We start from the raw sequence: 8,372 nt of genomic DNA, 5'->3' as shown, positions 1-8,372 counted from the left end.
GGAGGAAAAATAATTGTGAAATTCCAAGTTTTACGCAGAATTCACGGAAATTCAGGAGTTTTCAGTGGAAATTTCACAACTTGGTTGAATTTTTAATGGCACATGGCATTAAAACTTTTCCTATTTTTTTCGAATTTTCATAGAATAGTAGAACTGAAAAATCCAGTATTTCATTCATTTTCAGACCATTCGAAGAGAAAATCAATGGAATATTTGATTTTTCAATCTTAAGATTTCATTCAAGTATCCGTAAATAAAATTTTTCTATTAACATTTCATCGAAGGGCTGAGGGGAGAGATAAAACTAAAAAAGACAATTGTATAGAAGAAAGGGACAATAAGTCTAATGATAATGATAAAAAATTTGAAAATCTGACAAAATTAGTTAAACGCAAATCTTATTCAATTTAATAAAATGAAATAAACAACGAATTATCCACGATACGAGGAAATGCTGTGCCCAATAACCACCAAAACCAACTTGTTCAGAATTTCCAGTAGTTCTCCGCGACTACAACCTCCTGCAATTTACTCTTTTCCCGCATTCCCACGACGTCACTTCATTATTAAAATTGTTTACTCCGTCCAATAACACGTTCATTGTTGATTTATGACAGAAACTCACCCATCCATTTCCCATCCGTCTCGGCAATTCCTACTTCAACTCCATCCAAAAAGAACCCCCCCCCCATTGTCATTAATTATCCCCCCCTCCTCAACATAAATTATTTATCTTCAATTCATCAAACGTCCGAATATCTCCTCCACCTCGCACGAACATCACAAGTGCACCCTGTACCAAACCCCGCGGAACGCATGCGCGCACCCAGCCCTCGTGTGGTGAAAGGAGACGAGTGAGTTTTGGGGCCGACTACCCTCAGTCGGCCGGCGAACTCGCGTGCCGTGCCTCAAGCGCCGGTTTCTCATTCTGAAGCATCCAATTCGCGATTCTGCGGTGATACCCCAGTTGCATTACCCCCCGGCCAAAACCATCAGACCCTCTCCCTCTCCCCACGCCGGTAAAATCCAATTAACCGAGAAAATTGTCCTGAAAAAAATTGCTACAGAGAAAATTCAGAACAAACTGCCGGAATAAATTGGATATTTACTCGAAAATAGTGAGCACATTGCGAACGCTCACGAGTGATTAATGTGGCAGTGTGAATTACGACCTAATAAAATTGATAACAACCTCATGTGCAGCGTTATTTTAAGAGTAGTGATGGAGTGAGGGATGATTGATAATAAAAGGGGCATTATTTCGCGTCTTTCGGCTGCTCCTGGCGATGGAAAGCGAATAAATTCGTAAATTCGTGGCAGAAACTCTCGATTATTCGGCCCCAAGTCGGATGACTGCACTTCAGCTTCTTCAAGGGGAGAACTTCTCCAGAACTTCGGGGAATCGAAGACGTGGGGGTCCTTTGGTCGGCGAAAAATCCACAACTTCGGGAAATTATGAATTGAATAAATTCTTGTTTCGACTCGATTCAAGGCGATTGGATGGAGTTATCAGTGATCTTGTGAATTATCTCGCGTGTGGAAGTACAAATATGTATTTGTGGATGGCCCAGGGATATGGAGTGGCTCATTTGGAGTGAATGTCTTGGAGAATAAAAATTGAATTCTGATCAGACCCTCGGAGGGAATGGGAAAAATAGTGAACAGTGGATGGGGTCAGTGATTTATAGATATTCGTCCGGACAGGGGGTGACCTCGACCAACTGAGTCGTGTCGCATGCTCTCGCTGATCACGAAAATAGGCGACACGAGAGATTGTGATTAGACGGGGGTAATACGCCCGAGATATCGCGATTTCAGGGATTCGGCGATTTTTTAAACTGTTTTTTCTTCATCTTTCGGTGGCACTTTTCGCATTTTGCGGGCTGTCGGGTATTGTGGTGGGGGGCGGGGGGCACTGGATCGAAGGGGTGAGGCGAAGGAAGAGTGGAGGAAGAGGAGACGCGTTAATTAAAAAGTGCAAGAGGGTTGCAAGTGCAGGAGGACCCGACAGATGACAGGTAAATATTTATCGTCGTGTTGTTGCGATATAGGAGTCATACTTGGGGGAAATATTTCGGTGACGTTGGCGGAATATTTTTTAAGGGGAGGGGGTGAATTGTTGGCGGTAAAAAAATTGAATTTTTAGGTGGCGCTGTTTTTTGGGGGATGGAATTTTTGGAAGAGGTGACGGAATTGGTGGGAGATTTTCCGGAGGGCACAGTTAAGGGTGAATATTAAAAAATGAGGAATGAAGGGAAGGAAATTATTATTTTGAATTCTTCGCTGAAATCGGTGCAGAAAATCGGGCGTAAATTCGGCATCATTGGTGTTGGCATTTTGCTGGTGTCACTTGAGGGGCTGTTTCTCGTTCTTTTTTTATTTATCGATTGGTTAATTGTTTAATAGATCGTTGGAAATTTCGATGAATTTTTTGTTAAATTCGAAATTTTATGATTTTTTCTTCCCTAAATCCAATTAAGTGCAAATCCAGAATTAATACTGTCCATGAAATCCGAATATTTTTCAAACAGTAGATCAGATGGTTTAATTTAGACGGAAAAAGACCTTGAATTCAATTTAAGGGGAAAAAGTCACTGGAATTTCAAATTTTTCTAATTTCATTTCTCCAATTTCTACAATCTTCATGAATATTAACGGCCAAATTCCCTGGAATTTTCGGGGAATTCATTTAAAATTCTTGGAATTCCGGGAATTTTTAAGGAATTTCCAGACAATTCAGAGGAATCTGGACTTGAGGGAGAGATTCCTCTGAATTTTCCTGTTTCTTCATCAGTTTTCTCGAAGTAATTAAACTGAAAGTTACAATTCCCACGGATTTTTCCCTAAAATTATGAATTTTCGATGAGAAAATTCCTCGCAATATTAGTCGAACTGTGATTTATTAGAAATTCAGTGGAAATTTCTTTACAGGGCCCTGAAAAATACCACCAAAAGTATCTGAAACTCACACATTACTTTAAACCTCCGATTCAATTCCATCATCTCTGCGATTCAAAGTTTTCCCCGACTGAAGCAATCCCCGCCACTTATAATCTACAACTTCCCATTTCTCCCAGTCATTATCATCGCCCATCATGCAGGCGAAAGTTCTAATAGTCCCCTCTCTATTGCTACATCCTGCGGGTTTACTTTCCCGCAATTCAGGGGGAGATCGAAAACTTGGTGAATTTCGCGTTCTGAACGAGTGGGAGAAAGGGATTTGTATGAGTATAAGTAAACTACTAAGACTTTTCGGAGGGTTGGTATAGGTTTTCACGCATAAAGTTCTGCCCTGTTTGACGATCAGTTTCCAGAATCTTCGGATCAAATCAACTTTAGCCGCAACTGCCGCCCATATAATGACGGTATTTCCACTTCTATTTTGTGGAGTCGTTCGGTTTCAGAGTTCACATTGTTGTTTGATGTTTGAGGACACCCCCACGGTTGTTATCAGCGATTGTATCGGCAGATTACCCCATAATTCAAGTGATGAAGCATAACGAATGTAGTAAATATCGTGTGCTCGTTGAATATGATGATTTAAAAAAAATAAAACATGTTTCAGATGCGAAAATTTGTTCTCTTATTTTGCATGGATTGTTTCAGTAATCAATAGTTTCGTGGAGGATTTAATAATACACAACAAAAATATTGCAACAATTTGTCGTACAATCAGGCATTATTAAGATAATTTCAAAATTGTGAAATTCTATTTTTTTTAAATCTTGAATATTTGTTGAAAATTTAATTACAACATAAAATTTAAATATTCCAATGGCTACACTCAACGATAAAATCAGGAGATTTTCTCCAGAATTCGTATGACAAAACTTTACAAATGAATGAAATTTAGATTGCATGATAATACAGATTTTATTCAACTTGAAAATATCAATATTCTCCACAAAAAATCTGGTATTATTTACTTTCACCGCTCGAGATTTCATTCACAATTCGCAAGGAGAAAACGACAAGTCAGACATTGGATTGACGGTAGTCGACAATACGTATACCAAAGCTCTATTGCCCCCCACCGCCTTCCACAATATATCGGTGAATTCCAATGTTTCTCGGGTACATACAGCTCGTCTCTCGGCTCGCATGGGCTACACAAACCGCATATTTTCACGATCAAACGGCGATACCATTTTTTCCCTCTTCCATATTCTTGAAAAATTTAATAATGTCGCGAATCGATACAAGTGCCAGGAACTAATCGAAAATATGTATTGATCAATGAAAAATTCTCCTATCATTATTTCCCGTTGTGATACGGTTTGAGAAATTTCCAACGGAAATTCAAAAATATTTTCATTCCCAAATCGTGACCGTTTCTGCATGCAATTGAATTTTTTCGTAAAAAAAATACTGGCAGCGGATTGAATTGTATTTCTAAAAGTCTGAACTATCGGCGGATCGATAGGCGTGCTTCTTCTCTCTCTCTCTCTCTCTCTGTCATCTTTTTTCCGTCAGCGAATCCCGAAAAAAATGAAGCCCAGTTGTACCGGGGTATGTATGTGTGAAGAGTGAATCGAGGGCGGTATTTCATGTCATTTTTCTCGGGCCATGGAGCCCTTGAAAAATGCGCACTCTCATGCGTGTCGCCCCCTGGGCCGCTGTGTGCCAAAACCCTTGAGGAATCCATCGGTTGTGTCCGACTGATCGAACGTTCATACAGCAGATCTATTTATTTTTATCAATTCCATTTTTTACGGAGCCTTTTGCATCGTGAATACATCAAGTGCAGCGAGTGTTTTTCAGAGCAGAAGGAATTAATGGTAGAAATTCGGAAAAATTTTATAACTTGAACAGCAGGTGTTCACAATCGAGAATAGGAGATTGAGATTTTTTCATGAAACAGAGATTTTTTTAGTTGGAAAAAAATACAAAAACAGAGATGTTTCGATTGGAAAGACTTGAAATACCTCAAAGATCCAAATCTTATCTTAATATCTTAAAGATCCAAAATGACATACTATCATTCCCTGATCCTCAAAGTATTATCGTGCCTCGTTGAAACAGGAGCCGTCAAGTTGACGAGCGTCTCCCTTGATGCCTCATGCAAGGTATTCACTCATAAAAAATTCCGTCCCAAATCATCAACGCTGCCTCATCCACCTCGAAAGATGCGAAAACATTTATTAAAGCTCCCTCACGCGAATAAATCCAGCAATTTAAAAATCCGTCACCTGCAAAATTACCCCCTCACCCCACCCTCTTCACGTTCATTGCCTTCACTCCATTCTCTCTTCGCATTCACTCCCACCGCGGTATCCCCGAGGAAATCCTTGCATTCTCAATTAACGTTAGAAAGAGGGGAAGGTGAATGCCGGTTGGTGTAGACATTTCTCCGGTACATTCGGCAAATGGTAGAGACTGTTCGTCATGACCTCAATTAGGAAGCCCTCTCTGGCTTTTTCCGCTCGCGCTGGTATTTTTCCACCCCCATACTCATCCACCGGAAGTCTGACAACAAGCAAAACTCCCACTGACATTTCCACGGGCCTCCGAAGACGATGACACGGAGACCACGGAGAACTGGAAAGAAGTTTATGAAAAAATAAATAAACATAAAAATAAAAAAGGAAGACGAAAGGAATTGACGGGGAAAAAGTAGACGTTTAAAAGCTCAACAAAGTTTCTTTTTTAAAAAACGTAATTAACTTATTCAATTACCCGGAGTACTTCTGACTCCTGAGGAGGGTGGGTACAGATGTATAGGCGGATGATGAAATAAACAGAGTAAAAAGTAGAGGTATCAGGGAGGGAGATGGTACTGAAGAAGTTGTTGGAATGAAAAAAAGTAACAATTTAGTGGAGGGGGAGAGCGCATGGTATTATCAAGGCATTAACAGATGTTGCAAACAATTTTTTAATCTTTCTGTTCTGGAGGAAAGTTGAGGAGTGAAGGGTTCGGGCGGAGATGGAGAGGAATTAATTTTTTTAATTATCGGAATGAATGCGGCAGTTGATGAACAATTCAGGAGCATTAACGATGGCTTGATGGTGGAATGGAGTTTATTTCAGTTGATTAGGGCGGGACTTGGGGTGATTTTGTCGCATGATATTTGACGGATGCGATTTAACGCGTTGTAATTGGGGGATTTCAGGGACTTCGAGCGTTATATGACCTGATTTCGTGAGTGCCACTTCGAATGGGTTCGTAAATTTGGGGGGAATTGTGAGGGTCAAATCGTTGGGTCAAATGTCGTGAGATGAACGTTATGGGTCAAATCATGTAGGTGGGATCGTGTCTCGGCATCACTAGAACACGAGCGCAATAATCCAAAGGGCTAAACACCCGGAAGGGTCGCGAGGGTCATAAGGGTCAAATAGGGCTAATGACAAAACTACTTTCAAGGGTCGACCCTTGTAGCGTTTATAAAAGGTCGAATGATCGGATCCCCGGAATCATTTAATTTATTGTGACCCATTCATCAATGATTTACCATTGAAAATTACACGCGAGACACTCCCTATATACGAGTGAGAATTTCTTGTTCTCTTTCTTCCTCTCATTCCGTCACCACCGGGAGATAGACGGTTGGATGGCGGTTTGCCAGGGCTGCAGTGGCGTTCAAACGGGCTTTGAGTCCCTTCTCCCAGCCCGTCTGAGCCGACTGACAGAGTTCTTTACTTTTCTTTCACGGCAGAGTAAATGGACGTAGGCTCTCGCGTCGTTGAAAGAGCGAAAATTCAAATTCCACTGGCGTCCAACTGATATGTCTCTCCCTCGTCCTCACTCCCTTTTCCCACGTTTTCTTTACCATTTCAGTTTTTTCCATTTTCGCCTCCTTTTTTTTTCACTCTTTCGTTTCAGTCGTCAAGTATTTCCCTCTTCGAGTGCTTTTTTTCGGGGGGAATTTTTTCGCTTTAAACGTACACATCTTAGGGAGATGGCAGAGCTATATTCGCCATTTAGACGATTCATGCTCTCAAACCGACAGTTCTGGCACTTCTGCACTGGCATCGGACATGTTTGCCTGTCTGCTCGTTCTACTTGCTTCACTTGTCCACTGTTTTCTTTAGTAATGTGCAACACTTGTCAATTTGAGAAAGTATTCTTGAGCATTTTTCTTCGAGACAATTGAATAGTGAATGCATAACTCGTAACGACAATTATTTCCTGAATTTTCCTGATGTTTCTGAATTTTCACACAATAATTGAACTGAAAAATCAGATATTTTATTAATTTCCAGATCATTTGCACGGAAAATCAATGAAATATTTGATTTTTCAAAGACAAGATATTCTGAAATTTCAGGGAACTTGAACGCGATAAAAATTTTCACAATTTGGCACGGAATTCAGACGAAAATTTTTAGCAGTGTACCAAGGATATATTAGCTTTAAGTGAGTACTCTCTCTTCATCTGGGAAAATCCATAATTCGTATTTAACTCGTCAAACTGCGGTCGATTCCTCACAACACTGAAAGACACAATTTTCCATATGAACTAAGCCAACTAATCCACTTCTTCCCGAATCGTCCGGCGCTCGTTAGGAGTCCTCCGGGTTTTACGGCCTTTCTGCTTCCGCACTGTTGCAACAAGACAGCCATTGTGGGTCAAGTCAGCGGACACATAAGAGAGCGAGTGAAACGACTCGTGAGGGAAAACGTATCGCCTTACCGACGCATGTATATGTACCTCGGGAGCCCTTACGAACCGAGCGGACGAATAAGCGAATGGACATTCAGTAGTTCCCTTCCATTTTTATTCACCTCATTGGGTCTTGGAGAGTTATAAAAACGCGAGGAAATATTTTACTCTTGGGGGGTGAACTGGGTAACATTAATTTGAAGGTACGTCGAAGCGGGGATGGGCATCAATCATTAATTTAGTAATATAAGAAGTTATGAAATGAACTTCTTTGAAGTCTGGAAAATAATAAAATAATTGATAATTTAAATCTTCAATTGACTATGAATTAAGTAATTGATAATATAAAATTGTCAATTAATTATTGATTAAATAATTCTAAATTTCATAACACGATTTTTCAATTAGACAAATCTTCGTAAATTTGCCGAACTCAGTTATTGATTGATAAAATAATTCGGAATTTGAATATTTAATTGATGATTAATTTAATAATTAAAAAATTGCTGGATAATATTAACCAGTTAACTGATGCAATATCAACTAATATAATATTCATTAAAACCCACAATATTTACACCGTTGAACTAATTAAACTCCCAGAATCGCTAAAAGTCAAAACGTGTGGGTAAAATCGTATGGCATATCCTGGGATCGGGATCACGTGCAATCCACATAATTTCAAAAGTCATGGTGTCACTACCACCCTCCAAACCCTCAAAAACTTTCGAAAAATTCAACATCTCAATCTCCCTCCCCCCCCCCCCCCCC

This window comes from Diachasma alloeum, unplaced genomic scaffold, assembly GCF_001412515.2.
Source record: "Diachasma alloeum isolate Michigan unplaced genomic scaffold, Dall2.0 Dall_scaffold_00301, whole genome shotgun sequence".
Taxonomy (NCBI): Eukaryota; Metazoa; Arthropoda; class Insecta; order Hymenoptera; family Braconidae; genus Diachasma; species Diachasma alloeum.
The sequence above is the reverse complement of the archived record's forward strand: the minus strand, read 5'-3'. Positions refer to the sequence as shown.